This window comes from Canis aureus, chromosome 5 (assembly GCF_053574225.1).
Source record: "Canis aureus isolate CA01 chromosome 5, VMU_Caureus_v.1.0, whole genome shotgun sequence".
NCBI classification, from domain to species: domain Eukaryota; kingdom Metazoa; phylum Chordata; class Mammalia; order Carnivora; family Canidae; genus Canis; species Canis aureus.
The window spans coordinates 4386321-4398220 of NC_135615.1; the positions used below are offsets into that span (position 1 = coordinate 4386321).

The 11900-nt window shown below is 36.3% G+C and overlaps 1 pseudogene; it reads right to left on the reverse strand.

Annotated features, from left to right (window-relative positions):
* Positions 1-10472: 10472 nt before the first annotated feature.
* LOC144313282 (7-methylguanosine phosphate-specific 5'-nucleotidase pseudogene) lies at positions 10473-11622 on the reverse strand (annotated as a pseudogene).
* Positions 11623-11900: the final 278 nt, after the last annotated feature.

The window sequence follows — 11900 nt, forward strand, 5'->3', positions numbered from 1 at the left end:
AGTCTTAAACAGATAAGAAAGCTTCTCCAAATAGCCTAACAAGTTAGAAATGCTACTGGACTTAAAATTCAGGTCACTATGATTCCAAATTCTTTCAACTACATTATGTTACCTTCATAAACACCTCTTTGTTTTGTAGACCAGTGGTTCTCAAAGCGTGGTCCGTGGAACACATTCAGTGGTCTAATGAGGTCAAAAATATCCTTATAATAATACAGTATCTTTCACTTGATGACATTTGCAATGATGATATAAAAACAATGTAGAAGAAGGGAGATATGAACTTGCTGGTACCTAAGCCCAAATCAGGGCACCAGCCCATATTGTACTAGTTGGTACTCATTGCATTTTTCATCATCACATAGTCACAGGAATATTAAAAGCTGGTTTTACTTAATAATGCCCTTGGTGAAGCAGTAACAATTGTAAATTTCATTAAATCTCAACCCTCAAATGTATATCTTTGTAATTTCATGTCACCAAATGGAAAGTACTCATAAAGCACATATACTGTCTATGACAGAATGATGGTTTTCTCTAGGAAAAGCACTTGAGTGACTGAGTTATGAGCTGAGGTAGCCATTTTTTAAATGGAATGTCATTTTATTTGAACGAATAACTTACAAACTATGATTATGTTTGTTCATTTTTTGGAGGTAGAATTTATTTTCAGTTTTATTGACAAATAAAATAGTGAGTAAGATATTTAAGGTATGTGATGATTTGATATATATGTGTATACATTGTTAAAGGATTTCTTCCATCATCAAGTCAATTAATGCATCCATCATCTCACATTTAATTTGGATATTGGGCTGACATTTTTGGGAAAATGAAGGAAGTGACCCATTATTTCAAGAAAAGAGCTGAGTGTATTTGTGGCCAGCGACAAAATTAGAGTTTTCAAGTTAAAATTATAATTTTGGAAAATTTACATCTGCCACTGTGAGCTTGACAGCTTTCCAATATTTAAAGACTATTCTGATGAGATCAGTGTCCAATATTAACCAATGTGATTTTTAAATATTAAATAGTGAACTATGTCAACATTTGTAAAGTCTATATAAATTAGCAAACCAATATTTTCCAAATTACTAATGCAAGGTGTTACAAAATCAGGTGTGAGTTAAAAGATTTCTTCAAAGCATAAGATAGATCATTGGATTTTATTGTAAGAGAAGACAGAAGCTGATTGAAAGGGTTTCAGATTCATTTTGCAATGAACATTTAAGAAACTACCACTTGTCAAGTTTTTTTTTTTTTTAAAGATTTTATTTATTTATTACAGAGAGAGAGAGAGAGAGAGAGAAAGGCACAGACACAGGCAGAGGGAGAATCAGGCTCCATGCAGGGACCCCGACATGGGACTCGATCCTGGGTCTCCAGGATCACGCCCTGAGCTGAAGGCGGCACTAAGCCGCTAAGCCACCAGGGCTGCCCCCACTTGTCAAGGTTTGATGCAATAATTAAGAAGAATTTCTATAAAGATTTTTAAGTAGGACACTAAAATACCTCTCGCTTTTTAAACTACATGTATGTGTGAAGCTGGACTTTTCATATACTTTAAACAAAACAACATAGAGCAAATTAAGTGCATAAGCAGATATGAAAACTCTTGTATCTTCTATTAGGCCAGACATTAAGAGATTTGCAAAACTATAAAACAATGTGATTCTTCTTACCAAGTTCTTTTTTTTAAAAAATATAGTTATTTTTCATTAAATATGTTGTTCATCTTTACATGTAATATATTTATCATTTTATTTAGTGTATGGATATAGTTTTTAAAAGGTTTCTTCTCCAATTTCTAATACTGTAAATATTGCTTATTATAATTCACATGAACTCAGCTTGTTGTGGTCCTCAGAAATCTTTAAGGCTGGTCAAAGAGCCTTGAGACCAAAAGTTTGAGAATTACTATTGTAGACAGTTATAGGGGGACTGTAAGTATGTGTGTGTGTATGTGTGGTGAACTCTCTAACTGGAGGTAGGAGAAGAAATAAAAATTGTCTATTAACTGGCCTTGTTTTCTCTGATCAAATTTAAGAGGAAAATAAAGAAATCATAAAACAAACCGATGTTGAATATCTTCTCAATATACAGTCAACATAAAGTGTTACTTACATGACTATATGTGACAAAATCTGATACAATGTAGGATAGTAAAACAGGTCCCCTATTTTCAGGGGTTCTTATAAGAATAAATAATGACATTGAAAAAAAGAGATATTAGATATAAAATCTTTGTGCATATGAAAATGCAAGTTTAACTCTATGTATGCTGGGCATTTTGCAAATGTTGATCATTAGATTTATTTTTTTTACTATTTATCATCAGGTTTAATTAATTAACTTGACATATACATATTTCTCAAGCACCTATTTGTCAGTACTGTATTAAATTCCATTATATACAAAGATGATTAAGATATATATTCATTATGTTAATATTTATGGAAGATTTTCAAAGGGTTTAGAAAATAAGAGTTCTATATTTAATCCCTAGACCATTTTATTTTCTAAGTCTTTGGGTAAATAATTTTCTGTATCATAAATTGATAATTCATCATAGATAAATCTATTTGTTTTTTTTTTTAGATAAATCTATTTGAACATATTCTAAAAATTCGTAATCACCTGAAATTGTATATTTAGTATCATAAAACAAATTGTATGCATTAGCGCTGAAGTACTGAATTCGTTTGAAAGTTCTCCTTTGGAGAGAAATAAATACCTCCTAAAAAGGAAACTAATAAATGAAATAAACAGTACTAAAATGACCAACATCAATAAAGCTATAAAATCTTTCTTCTAAAATCTTTCATCTTTCTACATGATCAATCTTTGGATCTGGACAGGAGTGCTTTTTGCTGTAGATTTATCCAAATGGGTCATGCACTAGCTTTTTGCTGTAGATTCATCCATGATGGTTCCATTGCCCTAATTTACTGGGCCACTCTGTCTTTCTCCCATTGTCCTGCCTAGGAAAAGATTTGCATTGAATTGTGGGACTGAAGTCTCATATTTAGACCAAAGGAGCATCTATTCTTTTGCAGACTCTTGTCCTTTTTCTCCCTACAAAGTCTAAAAGTCAGACTTTGGGTATGCTTCATTCTGTTTTTAGAAGGACATAGTGTAGCATTTTTTTCTTTCACTTTTAACATGCACAAAACTGAGGCTCTGGTAGATGCAAATGTTAGAAAGTGGCACTCAGGGAATGATATGAGAGTTAACAAATAGCTCTAATTTTGGAAAGACAGTTTAAACACCTTAAGTTTCAGGGCTTTTCAGAACATTCAAAGACTTATTTATTAGACCTATCATAATCCATCCATTCAATTGACCCAAAAAACAATGAGTGAAAATTACAACTTCATTCATTATAACTAACTTGCTTGTTATTGGATATCCAGATTATGATACTCATTATCTGTCTTTAATTTGTTAGCACCTTCCAAAGTATTAAAAACTGAACCATATTAATTAATTAATTAATTTTAATTATAGTGCTTGATTGCAAATGAATCCTAAGCAATGGGAAAAAAACTCTAAGAAATGGCACAGAATCAGTAGAGAAGTGCTGATTATAACATAGAAAAGAAAAGCCATAGGGTTGCCTGATGAGTGTTTTAGTCTTGAACACAGTTTCTTTTCTTTCTGTGCCTAGAGCTCATTAGACAGATGAATTTACCCCCTGATTACAATACCCACAAAAGGGCCAAAGCAGAGAGAAAATCCACCTTCGCTTGGTTTCAAATTAATCTGAAACCCTTTAGGCCTCAGTAGGTGCCCAAGGCACATTCTGCACCCATGTTATTTTTAGTTTAACACTATTCTTCTGTTACTGGCAGCAAGATTGAAAACTGTCATGACTCTGAGCAAACCTGGTTATTTCAGAATACAGGCTTTCACAGCATTTCCCTCTAATGGCCCAGATTAGAAAAGAAAGGTTGTTTATACGTTTAAAAGGCCAAGGTCTCCTGAACCATCAAAGCAGTGGCTTGTGGTTTTAGAGCAATACAACTTCCCGCTGTGTGTAATGGGTGAGCGCCTATAGACTGTGCTTGAGCTGGGCTGCCACTGGGCACAGATGCTAATTGGCGTTCTGTGAGGGACACTCAAGCAGTGTATGAGCCTTAGCACTTTGTTTCATTTGGAGTGAAATATACTGTAAGTAACAAAGGACACACACACCTTCAATGCCTTCTATCTGGACAATTTTTTTTCAGTGGATGGACTCACAGATCAAATGCCATTATATCACCTCCCATTTCTATACTGGCAACTACTTATAATGTTTTAAGTAATAATAATAAAGTAATTCTTACAATTTGAATTTCACCTTTTGAAAAGGTTTATTGGAGAGAAAATATATTTGATTTATTTTATTAATTAAAATTTTTATTCAGGTAACTGTAAACAGGAAAATGCATGTTCTCATTGTCTGATGACTTTTCTACACTACAGAGAGCTTGGCTCCCTTATGGAAGTCCCTCAACCCCTATATCCTCTGTTTGTCTCCTATGCTTTGTTCACTAGTGGGTAAAAGTTAGTTACCTGTGCGTTTGGTTATTGTTCTATAATTCATGCTCTGCTTATTTCCTCAAAATAATTATGTGTTAATAATGATCTCATGCATATTTTGTGAAATAAGAGTACCCTTCTCAATGCATCAGATGTGCAGAGCATCCTGTGACATTCTTGGGAGATCTTTGCCTGAAGAAAAAGAGGTAAAATCACAGAACAAAAAAAGCAGTCAGAGGGGTCCCTGGGTGGCTCAGCCGTTGGGAGCCTGCCTTCAGCCCAGGACATGATCCTGGGAGTCCAGAGATCGAATCCTGCATTGGGCTCCCTGCATGGACCTACTTCTCCCTCTGCCTGTGTCTCTGCCTCTCTCTCTCTTTCTCTCTCTCTGTGTCTCTCATGAATAAATAAATAAATAAAATATTTTTTAAAAGGGCAGTCATTAACGTGAATCTTAAGTCATAGAGTTGGGGGCTCTTTCTCTATGAGGTAAGAATAGAAATGAAAAAATTAAGATTAGAAACTAGAGCTGGGCTATAAATACAGCCTTACTTATAAGTAACAAGTAATGATACTGCAATATTAAAACTATTTGTGGTCATTTATTTCACATTTAGTATGAATAATTGATCTTCTATGAAGTAAAACTTTCCAGGCCTCAGTGTCTTTATGTGCAAGAGACAGACAGAGACAGTGATTATAAGTCATGTTCCAATTAAAACTATAGTGATGGTTCTACAATTTGTGCAGTGTCACAAATATTCTCCTAATATTGGGGTCTTATTAAAGTCAAGACTTAATAATAATCATTGGGACAATGAAACAAAATAATTTCAGAATCAGTTTCTGTTCTCAACAGTAACATAAACTCAGTTAAGTACTCCTCTTGTATCATATATATTTGACCAATTTAAAAAGCTGTTGTTCCACTCATCTTTGCTTTCACATTTTTAAAAAACTGAAGTGTTAATCTGAAATTAAAATGACCTTAAATTCATACATATTTTAAATTAGTCATACAGCATTTTTTAGAAAAAGTAAGAAATATGTTATAAACTTTAGGAATTATTACTGTTATGAATAAATCTATAATGTTTATAAAATGTTAGCATTACTACTACAAGGGAAACAATTTTTCATCATTTTTCCCTCTGGGCTTTCTATACTAGTTTTTAAAAAACTAAACCATTCAATTCCTTCCCCATGCTTTTTCCATCATTGTAAGTGTGATTAAGGTAGGGAGACTTCAGCACTGATTGCAGCCTTTGTCCTTTATGATTTGCATTTTCAGCAAGCTTCCTTCCATGTCCTCTACCTTCTACCAACAAACAAATGATTTTAAATATAAATTTCCTTATAGAAAATTTCTGGGCATGTTAATAAACTTTATTCTTTTATTTATTTTATTTTATTTTATTTATTTCATTTTATTTATTTGAAAGAAAGAGAGAGAGAACAAGCTGGGAGAGCGGCAGGAAGGAGAGGGAAAAGCAGACTCCTTACTGAGCAGGGAGCCTGACATGTGGCTTGATCCCAGGACAGGGATCATGACCTGAGCTGAAGGCTGATGCTTAACTGACTGAGTCTCCCAGATACCCCTGTTAATAAGCTTTCAATTTAAAAATGGGTTTAAAAAAATGGGTTTATATAAATATGATGTGTGTGTTAGTTCTGTAGTTATGACTGGGTAATAAGTAAACAGAAATAAAAAGAGGTAAAGTAACTTCACTAGTGATATGAAGACAGTAAGTGGTGGAGTATGGATTCAAACTCCACGGTGGGTACTGGCCTATAACTTACTTAAGATTCTCTTAGATTCCATTTTGATTCAGACTTAAAAGAGAAACAAATACTAGGGCACCTGGGAGCCTCAGTCAGTTAAGCATTTGACTGATTTCAGCTCAGGTCATGATCTCAGGGTTGTGAGATCGAGCCCCATGTCGGGTTCTGCACTGGGAGTGGAGCCTGCTTCAGATTCTCTCTGTCTCTTCCCCTGTTCTAAAAAATAAAAAGGAAAAACAAGTAATTAGACATCCTGTTTGTTACCTTATAGCCTCATGGTCTGTGCACTCATGTATTTAGAGATAAGCCCATTACAAATTATAAAGATGTGACCTACATATACTACAGGCATTCAGGGATATGCATGAACTACATAACTCACTGGAAAAGATGTGTGTGTTTAGGAAAAAAGTAATTGTGTACTATACACAACTAACTCCTTGATTTTAAATGTTTGCATGTTGTACTCTAAGTCACCCTGGGTCATGATACAATCCCATCTCCTTCCTTATGATGCTTACCCAGTAATTGGCAACTATTTATCATGTTTTGAGTAATAACAATAAAGTAATTCTTTGCAATTGAATTTCACCCATTGAAAAGGTATATTGGAGAGAAAATATGTTGAATTTATTTTATTAATCAAAATTTTTATTTAGGTAACTGTAAACAGGAAAATTCATATAGTTCTAAATACCTCCTCCCACTGTCTGATGACTTTTCTGCATTACAGGCAGCTTGGCTCCGTAATGGAGTCCCTCAACTCCTATATGCTCTGTTTGTCTCCTATGCTTTATTCACTAGTGGGTAAAGTTAGTACCTATGACAACAAGACTCCTTGTCACCTCCTATGTACACAAATTGCTCCAGTGTTCCCCAACTCTATCTCCCTATGTATCTCTCTTATTCTCTTAATTTAAAAAAAAGTTCTCTATATTACTATTTTCATTTCCCTGCGTTTGCACTGGCAACAACCACTGCAGTCTGATTTAGCCCCTACTCTTCCACTGAAAATGCTCTCAATAAGATCAAAAGGTGGTACAATTGTCTTCTATAACTCCGTCTCTTTTAGCATTTGACACTCTTGACTTTGCTCCCCATGCCTTCAAATGTGAATTTGGTGACACAATTCTCCATTTGTTCAGCCTTTACCTTTCTGGGCCCTCCTTCTTATTCTCACCAATGCATTCATATCTCAGTGCTGAAGAGAACAAAGACTGATTTCTCAGTTAGGATGTATAATCATTGTTTGTCTCATTCTCTTCAGGTAGCCAGGCAGTCAAGGCAGTCTCTCTGAAACATGCAGGTCACAGTGGCAGAGGGAAAAGTGAGTCCAGCAAAGAATAAACTGGACATGAAAGCTTCTGCCATTTCACTTCTGCCACCTGTCATTGGCCAAAGCTAGTCACATGAGTAAGCCTGACTCCCACTGGGCAGGGAAATGCAATCCTCATTCTGGGAGTGGAGAGAAAACATATACTAGTGGGGAATACCACCACCACCAAGCTCTTTTTTTGTCCACTGACTTATTATTGGTGTTTCCTGCCCTAGGTCTCTTTTCTTATGTGTCTGATCCTTATGGTAGAGTTTATCCAGAGTCAGGGTTTGGGATTGTCCTAGAAGCTGATAAATCTAAAAACTCTACCTACAATCTTCATCTCTTTTCTGAATTTCTGTCACTTTGTCCAAGTGTGTATCCATCCACGTTTTACAAATCCCAGAGATAACTCTTAGGGTTGTGTGGAAGGTTGAGAAAGGAGGATGAGACTGAGATAGACATGGGCAGGAAGGAAATGGGAAGATTCCAAGGTAATACAAATAAAGGTTCGTATGTTTGGCAGGTTCACTTATTAGTTGGTTGTTTTATTATAATACTTCTGTTTATCTGTAAAATGGTCATAATAATAATTCCTACTTCATAAGATGGTTCTGAGGACTGAGTTCTTACACATAAAATGCAAAGAATGATGATTGGCTTGTATAATCATTTTTTACCTCAGAGTTTTAGCATGAGAGGAAGCATGTTATTTATTCTAACTCTCTACTTCTACAGATGAGAAAAATGAGGTCAAGAAAATGCAAAGACTGGCACAAAGTTGACAGCTAGCAATTGGTTGTACCAGCTCTAGCATTCAGCTTTCCCAACGTTCCACTCAACCACATTTCATGGATACCATATTGCCATTTTTTTTAACGTGAACTATAAAAATTCAAAGGCAGGAATGCAAACCAATGTTATTCAGTCATAGTATAGATTTTCTTCAGACTACTCCATTGTTAGAATCTGAAATGTCTCATTATAAGTGCTACTCCATAGAAGAGTCATGTGCTGGAGAGTTTGCACTCTTGAGAGAAGCCAAGATCTTGTGGCAGGATTTGGTCTATTGGTTTAATTTGGAAACTTGCACATAATTGTCTAGTATCCTACAAATTAAAGTAGCATTACTTTAATTCAGTTCCTAAGAGTACTATGTAAAATCAAGTTATATTACATTACTATTGCTGTACCTATCCTTAAAAATATTCTTTTTAAAAAAATATCAATATACGGAAAAATTCAGAACTAGTCAAATGCAGGCAAAGCTTCTGTTTGTTACAAACAGAAAAGAATGTCTTGAATGTAATTAGTTGTTTGGGTGAATCTATTTTTGCCTGCTGTGACCGACTGTCCATTATATCTGTGTCCGTTATGTAATTTAAGATCAGTGGTATGTGAAGAATGAGGCAAATGCCAAGGTTGGGAGAGAAACCCAAGTTATTCTGTTAACCAAATACATCTTAAAATACTTTTAATTTTTCAAGAACCTACTAATCTCTGCATACTTGGCTTTGCAATGTTACAAAATCAAAAGGCTTTGTTCAACTAAAATATATACTTCATAGGGAAAAAAAGATTTTCCTCCCAGAAAAACTTTATTTAAAAATTCTGTATTGAGAAGATTTCACAGAAATCTATAGAGACTCAAGATCAAGAAATACAGATCTAATAAGTTATTTAACTAAATACTATAACATAGGGGAAGACTTGTGAGCTTATGAATCTGTCAGCAAAACTGCTAGCAAACTTGCCTAATTTTAACCATGGAGGAAGACATTATCTTCATTATGTTAGTCAGGAAACAGCACCACAATACAGACACTATCTTTGTTGTCTCAGGCTGTTTTTCATAAAAACAACCTTTAAAAGACAGTCTGGGAAAAAAGTTGCCACTAGAAGTATAGAAAACCCATGGAGAATTGTCATCAAACAAGTTCATTTCTTTTTATTGCTGTGGAGTATTCCATGGAATGGATACACACGGTATATTTATCCATTTGTCAGTTGAGCATTTGAGTTGTTTTTTGGTTTGGCTAATAAAACTATTCTAAACGTTCATGTATAATTGTTGTGTAGACATATGTTTCTTTGTCTTGGTAAGCATATAGGTATGGGATTTCTGTGTTATATAGTAAACACATATTTAATTTTTTGAGAAAGTTCCAAAATATTTTACAAAGTAGTTATCATTTTGCACTTCCAATAGCAAAATACAAGATTTTTACTTTTTCCACATCTAAGTCAGCACTTTAATTTAAACCCCTTTATGTATGAACTAGTATCTCATTGTGGTTTTAATTTGAATTTTTAAGGAATAACACTGTTGGATACTTTTTGAGTTATTTGTGATTTTTTTTTTTACTAACTTTTGTTAAATTTTCATTCAGATCTTTCTTTTTAGAATCTAGTTGTCTTCTTGACATTGAGTTGTAATTGTTGACAAGGACTCTCTTTGACCAAATTTCAGACAGAATCTTCTAGCCTCATTTTTGTTTTGTTTTGTTTTGTTTTGTTTTAAAATTTTGATCTGTTTCATACATTAGATTTGTTTGAAGAACAGCTTCCCATGTTTAAACATTTGGTGAAAAAAGAATCCCTAGACCAGTTGGCCTCTAAAATGCTATCATCATAGGTCCTGTGTTCATCTAATTGGTGCTCCTACCTGGTAGGGACTCCCACTTGCTTCTGGAGAATACAGCAGAAGGTGCTATGAAAAGAGGGAGGAACATGGGCTCTGCAAGTGTCCCACCCTGTACTCTTCTTTGTACACACAGAATGGAACAGTGCTCCCAGCAGGGTGGCTTCTAGGTAAGTTTCCCTCTTCTCCACGAGCTGCAGCCCTGAGCCCCTAGCCCCATGCCTGCACACTCAGGAGCCCCCTGTCATGAACCAATACCCACAGTGTGGCCTGTTGACCACATCCAATGTCATAGGAGTCTGTGTTGCACTCCCACCACTCTTCCACCCTGTCATTTAAGAAGCCAATCTTTTTTTTTTTTTTTTTTTTAAGAAGCCAATCTTAAGAATGCTCTCCAAACCTGGAACTTCATCAGCCATAATGAGGTCCCCCATGGAGTCTCCTAGCCGGAGGATATTGGTTTTGCTCTGAAGCTGCTGGAAGTACCAGGAGTTCTCACAAATAGAGCTGTTCTGTTGTGTGTGCATATGAGCTGGCCCTTGAATCCCTGTAGGAAACTTTCTTTCTCAAAGTCCATGTAATTAGATACATTGTGGATGATGGGGTGGAACACTCATCTGTTGGATGATCTCCTCCAGGATATCACCAATGCCTCCAGAAAAGATGAAAAGGGGAATGTTATTTTGGTAGCGGGTATTGAAGAACGTCTCACATCCCTTCCTAAGCATTTCATTGGGCTCTCTAACTACCTAGACTATCTGAAACTTCTGAATTTTTGCTGGCATGGGAGATCATGTGCTTTGGTTGAGCAATCCACCATAGGAAGTAACTTCTCTATGATGGTCCAGTGTGGGTGATTCTCAACTGGGTAATACCGGTGAGGGAGCCTTTTGAGCTCATTCCAAGACTGCTCACTGGTGATCTTGCTGCTATCTAGAATGTTGAAAGAAGTTCATTTTCCATTACATGCAAACCTGCTCAAGGTCATGTCAAAATTATAAATGACCTGTAAGCTGTCTCCTCTGCTCCTGCAGAGGGAGCCCCTGATCTCTTGCAGCTGCCCAGGGTGGGTGCAATCAGGACACTGGCCTTCATCAGGGTGTTCTCTTGCCCTGAGACCAGAGAAAAACACTAGCCCCAGCTGCTCAATGGGCCCAGAGGGAGCTCAGGGTGACTCAGCAGCCCTGTGAGGCCTGGATGCTGGGGTCGAGAGGGGGGATAAAAGGGGCTCCAGCCTGGCTTAGAGCACCCACTGGCTGGGGTGCCATGACAGGGTCCAGGTGGCCTGCTGGGGGCCTTGGAGTGCCCCAGAGATTCGGCCTGCCCCTGACACTTCCTCTGACCTCACCTCTTCTGCCATAGCGCTCCTGGCTCTCTTTCTTTTTTCTTTCTTTCTTTCTTTCTTCCTTCCTTCCTTCCTTCCTTCCTTCCTTCCTTCCTTCCTTCCTTCCTTCCTTCCTTCCTTCCTTTCTTTCTTTCTTTCTTTCTTTCTTTCTTTCTTTCCTCTTTCTTTTTTTTTCTTCTTTCTTTTTTTTTTCCTGGCTCTCTTTCTGATTGGGCCTCATCCTTGGGCCCTGTCTTCAGCCCTCACAGTCCAGTTGGGGCAAGAATGTTGCTAAATTAGTTGACAGAGAATCC